The 14681-nt window shown below is 46.9% G+C and overlaps 1 protein-coding gene across 7 annotated transcripts in view; it reads right to left on the bottom strand.

The window, feature by feature from the left end:
- The window catches only part of LOC119465371 (inositol 1,4,5-triphosphate receptor associated 2-like), a 347709-nt gene that overhangs the window by 217102 nt on the left and 115926 nt on the right, over nucleotides 1-14681 (bottom strand). The window contains exon 3 of one of the 7 annotated variants that reach the window (XM_049656274.1): nucleotides 9395-9495. The exons of 4 other annotated variants lie outside the window; for them this stretch is intronic. The gene's annotated coding sequence lies outside the window, so the exon portion shown is untranslated. Of the gene's footprint in view, nucleotides 1-2056; nucleotides 2238-9394; nucleotides 9496-14159; nucleotides 14256-14681 lie in introns of those variants that run through there. 2 more of the 7 variants (XM_049656275.1, XM_037726158.2) reach the window with 2 other exon arrangements.

The following is a 14681-nucleotide window of genomic DNA, read 5'->3' as shown; positions in this document are numbered from 1 at the left end:
CACTGAAGCCTTAAGTCAGCACCACAATTTCGTGTGTGGAATACAACCTTTCTTGCATCAATCATAGACTATGAGCATCATATAAGCTATATGGCAATCGTGACAAACTTTAGCACAATTTTGCAGCATGAATGGTATAAGATCACGGTATATAAGTGGTTGCATTGTTACAGAGGAAGTAAGAAAAGTGTAAAGACCAGTTGAGTTGACTGAAATTCTATGTTGTGCCAACTAAGTACAATAGATAGGGTAGCTATATCTTTGTCATACCTAAAGAGAGGTGCAGTTATTAATCACATTTCACATTGCTTCACTGGTACGTTATGAACACGAAGTATTGCTTTTTTTAAACACTATTTAGATGCCAAAGGTAGCACCTCTATGTATGTGGAGAATGTAACAGTCTCCTCGCATTTCGTCGATATTTTCAGAACGTTTTTTATGCCTAGACACACAGATGAAGGTGGCAGGTTGGTATGTTAATGCTGCATGCTGGACTTTCATGTCTACTCATGGTAGACATGAATGCATTCCATGGTTGCTTTAAGGCACTTATGACGTACAGCAGAACTGTCTAGACAAATTAAGTGTCAATTTTCATAAAAGCTCATGTGAAGATTAAACCAATTCAATTCGGCTTTATATCAGGAGTGGATATTCTATGCAACTGCTTTTAAGTGATATTTTTTAAAAGGTTTGAAGACAATGTGCATTGCGAGGAGTCTCATTATTATTATTATTATTAGGTTTGTGTACATATAACACAAGGACACGAAGGAAATAAGGAGGGAGCAAGCTGACAACTTCCACCGAGAGGGGCACAACGCCTGCCTACTCTTTCAGGAGGAGGGGAGAATTGTGAGGGGTCTCATAACCCCTCGCAATTCACTCACTCCCAAACGAAGCTGCAAATCATAATTATTGCCACAGTCCAGGGAATGCAGAGACTTGGAGATGAAAAAAAGCTTATTAATGCGAGATTATATTTTAAGTCAAATTAGGGTTAAAAGATACTTCAAATGCCAAAGAAACCAATCAGCCCCAGAGAACCAATTGCGAATTTTACAAGCAACTCGGCGAGAACAGCAGTCCAAATGCATTCACAAGTGGAACTGGTTGTGCTATGATAACTGATATTACCACTGGCGGACTGCCTTAATTGTCATCCTACAATACAATAAACCAATTTTGCCAAACTATGCTTCCTGCTTCAATCGAGCTCGCAAAGTCCAGTGACAGACGTACAGCGCGTCAACAGGATCCGAAACTACCCACGGAATATACGCCAATGTAAACAACACACGCAGGAACTAGGAGGACTTTCGAGGCTTCGAAGTTCCGGCTACAATTAAGCCGACGGGTCCTGAATTAATTGCCGCTGCGACGAAATATCAGTGGCTTTGACGCGCGTACCACGTAGTACTTGTTCTTTTCACGGCAAATCAAACAGCTCAACGGCGCAACGTTCCAGTCTTGACGTCGATGCTTGCAGCAACAGACTACTATAATATTGCACAACAACGCCTTGCGGCTATGCTAATTCACTGTTTTAAACTCGAGCCGGACAGGCCGAACGCACTGCCATGTGTAAAGACCTATGACACGAACGCTTTCTCAAAAGCAGAACAAACGACGGAGAGTTTAATTGAAGAGCCTACACAACACTAGCATAATTAGTCCAAGGATTAAAACATCCACCGAATAAACCAACAAAGATGTGGCGTCTTCTTTTAAACTTTTTTTCGAGCGAACCGCTCTCATTTGCGAAACAGACGACAACTCCAGTAGGCGCGAAATCCGGCGAAACTACTCGGCGGTTTCGAGCGAAAGCCGCCGGGCTAGTGATAAAAGAAAACCAGCGGCGTGCAGGCATGTTATACCAAGAGGTATGCGGGGCACTAGCCAAAAGACAAACACGGCGAAGTGTATCCCAGCCGGTTTTCTTTCGAACGGTACCTGTCACGCGGATGAATGCACGCCGGCAACGACCCCTCCCTCTTCAGGTGGCGGCGGCCATTGACACAACAGACGCCACTTTGTAGGCAGTAAAACTCACGGGAAAGATGCCGCCGATATTGTCGAGCACGGGCGATTCAACCGACAGCGTTCCTGTGGTGCCAGGGGCCGTCTTCGACGCCGGCGCGCAAGTTGGGCTGTGCGGACGCCCCGGTAAAACGCAACAAAACAGTGCACAACAACGCAACGTGCGTCCGTCCGAGTGCGGCGAAACGAAGGCGAATGAACCGGTCGAAACCCCCGCCAGTCGCGCCTGGCCGCGCCGCAATCACCTGATCGCCGTTGGTCGCGATGTCGCTAGCAGCCGGAAAGTTTGTACCTAGCCTGGGGAGCCGCCGGCAGTGCTAGGTGCTTTCGTGCTTTGGATTCCTCATAAAAGGCCGGTTAGAGTGGCTAAAACAGCCGTTGTGCGTTAAACAGCGTCTTTTATAATGTTTCTAAAAGGGTCTTCGCGCAGTAGCTAAACGACCGCTTCTTTCGCAACAATTTAGACAGTTTTTTTTTTTTTTTTTCCCGGTGGGTGAGGGGAATTATTCTTGCACTGGGTGTCGGCGCGACAAAGTACCTTTGATTGATGGCGGACGATGAAACATCCCCGGAGTGAAATGGATGAGGCATCGAGCAGTTGGAAAGGGCTTCAGAAGCGGGCGTAATTGTGTGTGTTTTGACGTAGGGGAAGCCAACAGAGCTGTCATCAGATATCAAACTGTACCGAACATTCAGTTCGTTGTATGATTAAATAAGGCAAATTGTGTAGTAGTTTATTAATTGATGAGGCCGTGGGAAAATAAGCTAATAAAGGCATGTGATCAAAAATTAACTCCAGTGACTAAGCATTTAGGAAAAAACGGGCGAAACAAAGGGGGAAAAAATTCTGAAAATAAAAATAGCGGTAGAATAGCCAATTTATTCTCTTGATTCCTCAACATATAAGCAATGACCATCACATGCATGATCCCAAAGTAGCTATACTAAAAACGTAACGTATATAGTATCTACAATTGTGTAGCGTCAGCATAACGTCCACATTAACGCAAGCCTCTACAAAATCTCTACCAATTACCTCTACTCCTCTCAGCAATGCCTTCGGGCCCTGAGAGTATGAAAAATAAATAAGAGCTCGTCGTGCACCAATTTACGATCGAGCGCACGAGATCCGCACATTCTTTTTTTTTTTTGTAAATTACGTTTCTGCAATGGCACAACGGTGTACATATTTGGTATTATTATTATTATTATTATTATTATTATTATTATTATTATTATTATTATTATTATTATTATTATTATTATTATTATTTCTCTTTCTCACACCTAACGCATCCCTTTACTCCTTCCCGGTACAGGGTGGCCAACCGGAGATTATCTCTGGTTACCCTCCCTCTCTTTCATTTGCCTCTCTCTCTCTCTCTCTCTGCTGTGATCACAGGCTTGGTTGGAAGCCAGAGAAGACGTAATAACGAAAGAAGAGCAGCCGATGGGCCATCCTGAATATCCCGCACCACTACTTAAGTTGGAACATTTGCGCCAAAATTGCCCAACGTCGAGAACAAAAAATTTAAGAATAGAATATATGTGACGTTTCACTGACATGCCGTCAATCGTTGATAGCGTCGCTCAGGTTCTAACGCAAAATTTCAGAAAGGAAAGTTTGGTCTTCCTATCTCCTGTAATAATCAGCCTTTTTCGGTCAGAAGAACATAGCGTTCTGAAAGAACCAACTTAAGCTTATTTAGTATCTCTCATTGGCGCCTCCTTAACGCACAAACTTGCCTCGCAGCCGTTTTACTAGCGGAAAGCTTTCTGTGGCAATGGAAGAGTGGAGCTTCTGCACACGTTACTGCGCAAAGTATTCCGGCAGCATGTACAGCGCTTTTGGTATCGCATTCACTCAAGCGCGCAAGAGAAAAGCAGCAAAATAATTCAAATTTGACACTGAGTAGTGATTTTGTCTTATTTTGCAGTTCTAAATACTAGCTTATGTTTTCTCTTCCTCGGCTTCAGTTCCTATATAAGTACACAGGGAAAATAGAAATCGTTTTTCTCGGCAACCACTGCACCAAATTTGATTATGCTTGTTGCATTTATAAAAGAAGTTAAAATATAGTGACTGTAGAAGCGAATTGTTCATTTAGGCCATCACTTTTTTATGGAAATTGTTGAAAATCGCAATTTTGAGAAAAACGAAACTATGAAGTTCACAACTCTGTAACTCAGCTATGAAAAAGGATATCACAATTTTGTTAACTGCATCTAATAGTACGTCCAAAGCGGACAAAATTGATCTATTATATAGAACTCGTAAATACACCACTAACATTTGAGTAGGGTTCTTGCAAAAAGCTTATAGAATTGCAAAGATTACCGTAAGATATAAATTACTAAGTCAACTTTGTCCGCCTTGGATGTTCAAACGGATGCAGTTTACTGAACTGGGATATCTGTTCTTGGTGCCGAATTACGGATTTATAAACGTCGTGCTTCTATTTTTTATTTTCAAGCTTACCGATTTTCGTCAAACTTTGTAAGAACGTTCAAGCCCGTAATGAAAATTCTGCTTCCAACAGTCGTTAGAATTGAACTTCATCTCTCAAATGTAACAAATTTCAATAAAATAGGCCCAGGGGTTATCCCAGAAAAGCATTTCTGCGTTTTACATGTGTTTTAATAGGCGGCATCGGGGATGGGCCCAACCTCAAGCTTACATTCAAAACTCACGCCGTACTGCACGCCTGCCACAAGCGTGCAAAAACACTTCGCATGTCGCACATTGGTGCACAAATTCCGGTTTGCACTGCTTGTGCGGACCCAACGTAAAGCGAAATTTGTCCACCAGAGTGCGACAGTTTTCCGCTCGACCACACACGTGCGACAGGCGAGCGGTGCGGCATGCGGTTTGTCGTCAGGAGCGCTATTGCGTGCATAATGCCACCGTAGTTTTCCATTCAATGCCGTACAAAGTTGTCCGCAGCGTTAACGTAAACCTTGTCAGGTAGAGTTATTGTAAAGACATGATATATATACAGGGCGCTCATCCTTAAGTTTTACGGAATTGTTAGAAATCGCCTGTGGCAGGAAGCATAATTCTTATCATTGAGCTGGGTTATTCAATGAGGCGGACATTACAGTAGCACGAGAAATCGAAACACATATTCAACTAATCAACTATAAACTTTACTAATTCACTTTGTTAATTACTTTAGGACACATATCGCAATTTACGAATTGTAGCCGGTGAGCTTCTCAGGCAAGCTCACCGTGTCATTCTGTAATGAATTTCCAGAATGACACGAGTTTGGAGATCATCATCAGCCTACATTTTATGTCCACTGCAGTACGAAGGCCTCTCCCTGCCAGCTCCAATTGCCCCTGTTTTGCGCTAGCTGATTCCAATTTGCGCCGGCAAATTTCCTAACTTCATCAACCCCACCTAGTTTTATGCGGTCCGCGACTGCGCTTCCCTTCTCTTGGTATCCATTCTGTAACTCTAATGGTCCATCGGTTATCCATCCTATGCATTACATGGCCTGCCCAGCTCCATTCTAAATGCGAAGCATTTCTTGGCGAACATTTCCTACTCTGACACTATCTATCTATCTATCTATCTATCTATCTATCTATCTATCTATCTATCTATCTATCTATCTATCTATCTATCTATCTATCTATCTATCTATCTATCTATCTATCTATCTATCTATCTATCTATCTATCTATCTATCTATCTATCTATCTATCTAGCCGCCTACGTCTTTGTGCTCTCATGGTCGCTTATTTAACTTGGTATGTACCAAAATTGGCATACTATGAAAAGAGTATATGACGAACATAAATGATATGTCATGACATGCGTGTCATGTAGCTCATGAAACAGCCGCCTAGGTCTTGGTGCTCTCATGGTCGTTTCGTTCTCTTGGGGGTTCAGATGTGGTACTAAGTGACAGAAAACGCTAAAGGTTGATGACCGAAGTCAAAGTCATGAGCATGACTAAGGCTTTCGCCTTAAGGTCTCTTAGCTGTAGCTAAATGGACTCCTGAGGACTCCTGACATGAATGTCATGACATGCGTGTCATATAGGTCATGAAAGAGCCGCCTACATCTTGGTGCTCTCATGGTCGTTTTGGTTAACTTGGTAGGTTTGCATAATGCACAATGCTTTGCATAACATCGATTACCACAGTGCGTGGGATCTACCGAATTTTTTTCTCCTTGAAAAAGAATGCTAACCTCTAAGCCTTGTCAACATTTCGCGCTATTCATCAACAGCAAAGACAGTAACAACTTAATTTCAGGCATATGTTTATTGATTTGTGAGATGTTTGCTTAAAGAACACGAAGGAAGCTAAAAATGATTTTTTTCCGGCTTACGTTTAGCTGCGGCTCCAAATGCGTATTTATATAAAAACGTCGCGAGGCGAGAAGGTGGGTAAGATTTCCGACGCTGCTCTCACAATGGAATGAATCGCACTTTATGCACGCTCGCTAATATTCTCTGGACCCAACCCTTAGCCTTCGAGTACCATCAAGGCTTCGCCGAGGAGATGCAACTCTTCAGTGCAGATTATGGTTGGGCGTTGCGTTTACCAACGCCTATGCGTTCCGCATGTGAATACGTTGCATGTAGGCTCTCTACATAGGAATGGCCGACAGCGCAGCCTGTGACCACTGCGGCAATGAAGAATCAATTTTAAATATTTTGTGAGACTGCCCGCAGTACAGTGCGCAAAGACGTTCTCTTACCAACGCGTTCAACCAATTGGACGACCGGCCTCTGTCGGAAGAAAAATTTCTCCACCACAGACTGGACTTAACGTCACAGAAGAAGGCCGTGCAGGCGCTTGTGCGCTTCTCGCGAGCCACCGGCCTATCTGACCGACTGTGATTGGAACGCTCTTCCGGTGCAACGAAACAATCGCACACCTTCTTTGTGAGTGCCCTCGTTTTAACCCGCAGAGAGCAGCTTTCTCAGCCAGCCACGATAGATCAACTGGACAAACGCCCAATAACGCAAATCAACATCCTTGGAAACTGGCCTACACCAACAACAGCGTGAGCCGCCCTGAAGGCACTGCTGCGTTATTTAAAAGACACCGGACTCAGTGACAAATTGTGACTCTACACTGTGTGACGTAGGATGGGACGTTGACACTGTGCAACACTAGAACGCCTTCGCTGACTGCAGCGTGACAATGCCCACAGAAACAGTTTCTGTTTTGTGTGTGTGTGCGATTTTCTTTTCTTTCCTGTTCCCCCTTTTTTATACTTATTTTTTTTCTCTCTCTCTCCTGTCAAATCCCTTTACCCCTCCCCGGTACAGGGTAGCCAACCGGAGATAATCTCTGGTTAACCTCCCTGTCTTTCCTTTACCTTTACACTCTCTCTCTCTCTTCTCTCTCCGAAGCTGCTCGACGAGTGTCCCATTCTGATCTCGTCGAAAACTTCTGAGCCGCCCCCAGAGGCACCGGCAACAGTCATCAACACCGCGCGCGTTCGGTGCGAACGCGGGCAAAACGCCGACGGCGTCGACAACAGTTCTGCGCGTTGCTGGTGCTGCTGCATGTCCAAGTTTATACAGCTGATAAAACTACTATCCTTACTCCGTATAGCTCTCTACTAATTTGCTATCGCAATTGATGCTTCGCCTTTCGGGTGAAACTGCGACAAAATTTTTTCGCTAATCCTTGTAAATACAGCATGAACAAAAATGTTGTCGCAGTTTCACCTGAAAGGCGAAGCATCAATTGCGATAGAAAATTTGTAGAGAGCTATACGGAGTAATGATAGTAGCTTTATCAGCTGTACAAACTTGGACATGCAGCAGCACCGGCAACACGCAGAACTGTTGTCGACGCCGTCGGCGTTTTGCCCGAGTTCGCACAAAATGCGTGCGGCGTTGGTGACTGTTGCCGGAGCCTCTGATATAAATAGGCACTTGGTGCCGCAGCAAAACGTCGCCTCCCTTCCCTCCCCCTCCCCCCCCCCCCCCCCACGGCCTTTCGTGCGTCAGAAGAAGGCGCGTTTGCTCTACATATATGGTGATTGTAAAGGAGGAAAGAGACGCCTACTTCTGCAGCCCTTAAGGGAGCACGGCACAGAACGCGCGCTTTTTCTCCGCCGTGCGTTCACTCCCCGTGAAAGACGCGCCCCTCGCGCCCTTTCACTCGCACATACAGCGTTCGGCGGCGCGCGGCGACGATTTCATCTCCATTGACGTCATACGGAACCTCACGGCGACGCCGACGGCGACGCCGACGGTAGAAATCTGCTTTGGAGTGTCCATATAATTGTTATCGCAATAAAAAGGTGACAGAGGGCACCCCTGTATAAGCCTCTGCGGTATCTCTATAGGCTCAGATACCTTGATAATGCGCCATAGGGTGCCTACATGCAACGCCGTTTTAAAACGGCGTTGCATGTAGGCACCCTAACGCGCCATACACAGCAGCGCAATCTCGTGTATAGACGTTGAGCCGCTGCATGCGACGTTTCAACCACGACAGACAGATGTCGTGGCAGTCGATATGAGCACGGACGACGCCAGTTACGGAGAAGGCTAGACCCTAAGGAGCTTGTCCCCTAAAAAAGATTAACACCCAAAAACCAATGGAATGGGTTCAGATGCAGTAGCGCACCCAGGATCTCTGCCAGGGGGGGGGGGGGGTTGACAGTTTGCCAATACCTACTAAACAGCACTAATTTCGATTTCTTCACGGGAAATTGTCAAAAAATGCGCTTATTGCGAGTGTGCAGACGATTGCGTGTCTTACACCTTAGTTGCAGCACTCAAATGCGTAAGGAAAGAAAGGGGGTTAAACAAAAGGGGGGGTCAAGTCGGCCTCAGGGAGGTGGGGGGGGGGGGGTTACAACCTCCGAATCCCCCTCCCCCCGTCGGTGCGCCACTGTTCGGATGTGGTACTAAGTGAAGAAAAACGCTAAAGGTTGATGATCGAAGTCATAGTCATGAGTATGACTAAGGCTTTCGCCTTAAGGTCCTTTAGCTGTAGCTAAATGGACTCCTGAGGACTCATGACATAAATGTCATGACATGCGTGTCATATAGGTTATGAAAGAGCCGCCTACGTCTTGGTGCTCTCATGGTCGTTTCGTTAACTTGGTAGGCTCCCCGCACAATGCTTTGCATAACATCGATTCCCACAGTGCGTGGGATCTACCGAATTTCTTTCTCCTTGAAAAAGAATGCTAACCTCTAAACCTCGTCAACATTTCGCGCTATTCATCAACAGCAAAGACAGTAACAACTTAATTTCCGTTCATATGTTTCTTGATTTGTGAGATGTTTGTTTAAAGAACATGAAGGAAGCTAAAAAAGATTTTTTTTCGGTAGATATTCGTGCTACAGTTTCTCTGAATACTTACTGGAATGTAGACAAAGCTTGCTGGACAAACCAGAGCAACCATGGTGGCTTTTCGGGAAGTCGTATGTTAACGGCGCCCACGGACACTTGGCTCCAATGACACTGCAGAAATCCCGTTTTCGCAACTGACATATGCATTTTCAAGAATGTTTTGTCTAAATTAACTACTCTTGAACCTATATTCAACATCTTTTTATATAATGTAAGAATTAGTTTATATGTAACTGCGGACTCCGACATTATTTCTACGAAAACCTGCCCTATATACAGTGCTCCGCACTATGTAAATGTTATCGTCCTAGTGAAATTGTGCCGTCATTGTGACTCAGTGTTCGTATGGTCTTCTGTCGAAATAAAGTTTTATTGCGATAGCAATTATATGGACACTCCAAAGCAGATTTCTGCCATCGGCGTCGCCGTCGCCGTGAGGTTCCGTATGACGTCAATGGAGATGAAATCGTCGCCGCGCGATGATGATGATGATAAGTGGTTCTTGAGGGAAAGGGAAAGGTTGGCGCTATCTTCTGCAGCCCTTGAGGGAGCACGGCTCAGCGCCAAACGCGCCGCCGAACGCTGTATGTGCGAGTGAAAGGGCGCGAGGGACGCGCGCTTTCACGGGGAGTGAACGCACGGCGGAGAACAAACGCGCGTTCTGTGCCGTGCTCCCTTAAGGCTGCAGAAGTAGGCGTCTCTTTCCTCCTTTACAATCACCATATATGTAGAGCAAACGCGCCTTCTTCTGACGCACGAAAGCCGCGGGGGGGGGGGGGGGGGGGGGGCAGGGAAGGGAGGCGACGTTTAGCTGCGGCACCAAGTGCCTATTTATATCAGAGGCTCCGGCAACAGTAACCAACGCCGCACGCATTTTGTGCGAACGCGGGCAAAACGCCGACGGCGTCGACAACAGTGCTGTGTGTTGCCGGTGCTGCTGCATGTCCAAGTTTGTACAGCGGATAAAACTACTATCCTTACTCCGTATAGCTCTCTACTAAGTTGCTATCGCAATTGATGCTTCGCCTTTCAGGTGAAACTGCGACAACTTTTTTTTAATGTGAAGCATTTCTTGGCGAACATTTGCTACTTTGACTATATCTATCTATCTATCTATCTATCTATCTATCTATCTATCTATCTATCTATCTATCTATCTATCTATCTATCTATCTATCTATCTATCTATCTATCTATCTATCTATCTATCTATCTATCTATCTATCTATCCATCTATCTATCTATCTATCCGCCTACGTCTTGGTGCTCTCATGGTTGTTTCGTTAACCTGTTAGGTACCAAAATTGCCATAGTATGACAGGAGTGTATGACGAACAGAAGTGATAGGTCATGACATAAATCTCATAACATGCGTCTCATGTAGGTCATGACAAAGATTCACACTCAAAAAGTCACATCATCTCACCCTATGGGCAACCATGGTGGGATGCGAAAGCATCGCGGGGGTGCTCATCGAGTTTCCGTTTTGTTTCACTTGGCAACACAACCCAATGAAAGTTAGAGTGAGAGAATGTATTGAGAATGTATTGAGAATGTATTGTATTATTCCTGAACTGGCGTCGAAGCACGCCGACGGCCGCGTTACGCTGACGTTCGTTCTGGACGCTCCCGACCTTGCTCAGATTGTTGTCGAACCAAAGCCGGTCGCACACGTTGCAGCTGTGCCCGAAGCTCCGATCGAGGAAGTCGCGCTTGAACCACGCGTCAGCACCGTCGAAGCCCGGTAGTTGTAATGGCCTCGAACGTGTTGCTGTTCTGTCCGCAGACTCGCGTTGCCTCGTCGCTTCTGGATCGGGAGCTCCGCTAGACGCTGCCGTTGCGCTTCGACTTTCCGACCCCGGAGTTCGGGGTCGGCTTGATAACGCTGACGTTCCACTTCGGCGTGCCGAGCCCGTGTTGCTTCCGTAGAAGTTTCCTGCCGACGTTGACGTTTACGTTCGGCTTTCCGAGCCTTCTCTGCTCCGCGGCGGTGGCGCTGCCGCTGCAACTAGCGCCGACGTTGAAGTATAAGCCGCATGCACGCGATCTTGCGCGCGACAGCTACAAGCGACGCGATGGAGATGGCTGTCGCGATCGCTCGTCGCCTACAAGTCGTACCGCATGCGAGAGACGACTTTGGGCGACGTCTCCCCGGTGTTGCCGGTATGAGGGCAGCAAATACTCGCCGAAACTGGCGTGACGCTTGCTTTATTAATTTAAGTTGGTGTGTTTTAGTGTAGAGAGCAGCATAAATATTTCTAAAGGTCTTGCACTACGTTATTACCCTTGCATGTATCAAAATCTAGTCGTTTGCTCGTTCCGTGCGACAATCGGTAGTGCTTGATTGATGTATATCCAGTTCCGGCTTCGCGCTATTGGCTAGCCGCTCATTGAACTTCCGGGCGACGAGCGACGAATTCTAGATTTCTAGAACCGAGCGACTGAGCGACAAGACCGAGCGATTTGTCCGCGCGACGGCCCGTTTCGTCGCTCGAAGCCGTCGCTCGTCGCCGTCGCGCACAAAATCGCTCTCATGCGGTTTGGGCTTGACGTTGTTCATGGCGTTTCGCACATCGTTGCACAGAGATAGAATGACGGAAGCACAGCGAACGCGCGCTTTATCCTGCGCCTAGGGTGCCTCGATGCCAGCGCCGCGGCGCTGGCATCGAGGCACCCTACCTGCGCCGCGACACTTGCACCGCCTACCGGCGTACGCTTAGAGAGAGAGGGAGAGAATGAGACAGAGAGAGGTATATGCAATGATTTGCTGCGCCGCACCTGTGGCGGAGAGGAGGAGAGCGCACACCTGCGTAGGAGAGGAGAATGCGGAAGAGTGGCGCATGCACAGCATGGGTGCGGACGCCGCAGAACGGACACTGCCCCGAGCATAAGATGCTCTCGCATCTAAAACCCCTGAAATAGGTTCGGACGTGGGTACTAAGTGAAGGAAACACTCGAGGATGGTGGTAGAGGTCATAATCATGAGCATGAGTCAGCAAAAATGAGAATGCCTAAGCAAAAAAATCACCGCATATCCACGAAGTGAATCATGATGAGTGGGACGAAAAACTGGGGATCGTTATACCGTAACATCACCCGTGACATTGCCCAACTCGCGCATGTAAATGTAAATGCGTGACAACGCGGTGTACAGTATATACAATGTGTTTTATTGCCCATAACGCGTATATCGTGTTGAGTTCCGGGTTGCGTTTCGATTATTACCGCTTTATGGTCGGTGAAATGCAGAGCCTGCGGTTCTTCTAGCGAATACATCCTAAAGTTTGCAACGACGAGGTCTATGCACGTTCCCCTCGTGGTCATGGGTTGCTTGTAGCCGTAAGAGATGCACCGAGAGCAGCTTCTTGTCGGCGTTGCCGGCCAGCCGCCGCTTCCCGCGTCCCTCAAATCCTGGTCCGCTTGGCGTTTTTGCCGCTTTGCCGAATGCTTCCCGCGCCCTCAACTCTGGTACCGCTTGGCGTTTTTGCTATTTTGACGATGCTTCCCGCGCCCTCGCCGCCGGAGTAGCTTGCTGCCTGCGTAGACGCTAAGCCGCAGCATGCCGCGCCTTGCGTTCGTACATGGCAGAAAGAGATTGTGTGGTCTGGAAAGCGCCATACACAGCAGCGCCATCTCGTGTATAGACGTTGAGCCACTGCATGCAATGTTTCATCCATGATAGACAGATGGCGTGGCAGTTGATATGAGCACGGACGACGCCGGACGGACAAGGCTAGACCCTAAGGAGCTTCGCCCCTAAAAAGGATTAACACTCAAAAACGAATGGAACGGGTTCAGACGTGGTACTAAGTGACGGAAAACGCTAAAGGTAGATATATGATCGAAGTCATAGCCATGAGCATGACTAAGGCTTTCGCCTTAAGGTCTCTGAGCTGTAGCTAAATGGACTCCTGAGGACTCATGACATGAATGTCATGACATGCGTGTCATATAGGGTATGAAAGAGCCGCCTACGTCTTGGTGCTCTCATGGTCGTTTCGTTAACTTGGTATAGCTCCCCGCACAATGCTTTGCATAACATCGATTCCCACAGTGCGTGGGATCTACCGAATTTTTTAGATGCGAAGCAGCTTATGGTCGGCGCTATGTCCCTCCCTCCATCCGCCGTGCGGCGTCCACACCCGCACTGCGCATGCGCATGTTCCTCCCCCTCCTCTCCTTGTATGTATATGTACAGTATATGTACGCCAAGCTCCGGATTCCGGAAGCCGGAGCCGGAAGCCAGCTTCTGCTTCCGGTTCCGCTTCCGGAAACCAGCTTCCGACTTCGGAGAACGTTTCCGGCGTTTTGCCCGAATGATCCCCCGGTGCTTCATCCACTCCTCATCATTCACTTCGTCCTCTCATTCTCCCGCAACGCCGCGATGAGTGCCACGGACAGCGCCAGCGTCAACGCCAGTGTCAGCGCCGTGGACAGCGCCGCGGAGAAGAGGGCTCGAGCCGCTGCCACGAAACGGCAGCGGCGACAAGCCGATCTGAAAACTAATGGGAACTTAAGTCGACCCCATGGCTGCTTCGCATACTACTCAAGGTTCCCCTACGGGACGAAGGTGTAATTTTTTTCTCCTTGAAAAAGAATGCTAACCTCTAAACCTCGTCAACATTTCGCGCTATTCATCAACAGCAAAGATGGTAACAACTTAATTTCAGGCATATGTTTCTTGATTTGTGAGATGTTTGTTTGAAGAACATGAAGGAAGCTATAAAAGATTTTTTTCGGTAGATATTCGTGCTACAGTTTCTCTAAATACTTACTGGAATGTAGACAAAGCTTGCTGACAAACCAGAGCAACCATGGTGGCTTTTCGGAGAGTCGTATGTTAACAGCGCCCACGGACACTTGGCTCCAATGACAGTGCAGCAATTCAGTATTCGGAACCGACATATGCATTTTCAAGAATGTTTTGTCTAAATTAACTTCTCGTGAACCTATATTCAACATCATTTTATATAATGTGAGAATTAGATTGTATGTAACTGTGGACTCGGACAATATTTCTACGAAAACCTGCCCCGTATACAGTGCTCCGCACTACGTAAATGTTATCGTCCTAGTGAAATTGTGCCGTCATTGTCTAAAACCCCTGAAATAGGTTCGGACGTGGGTACTAAGTGAACTTCAGGAAACACTCGAGGATGGTGGTAGAGGTCATAATCATGAGCATGAGTGAGCAAAAATGAGAATGCCTAAGCAAAAAAATCACCGCATATCCACGAAGTGAATCATGATGAGTGGGGCGAAGCACTGGGGATCGTTATACCGTAACATCACCCGTG

Source organism: Dermacentor silvarum, chromosome 9 (genome assembly GCF_013339745.2).
Source record: "Dermacentor silvarum isolate Dsil-2018 chromosome 9, BIME_Dsil_1.4, whole genome shotgun sequence".
Taxonomy (NCBI): domain Eukaryota; kingdom Metazoa; phylum Arthropoda; class Arachnida; order Ixodida; family Ixodidae; genus Dermacentor; species Dermacentor silvarum.
This window is presented reverse-complemented; position numbering and strand designations above follow the sequence as displayed.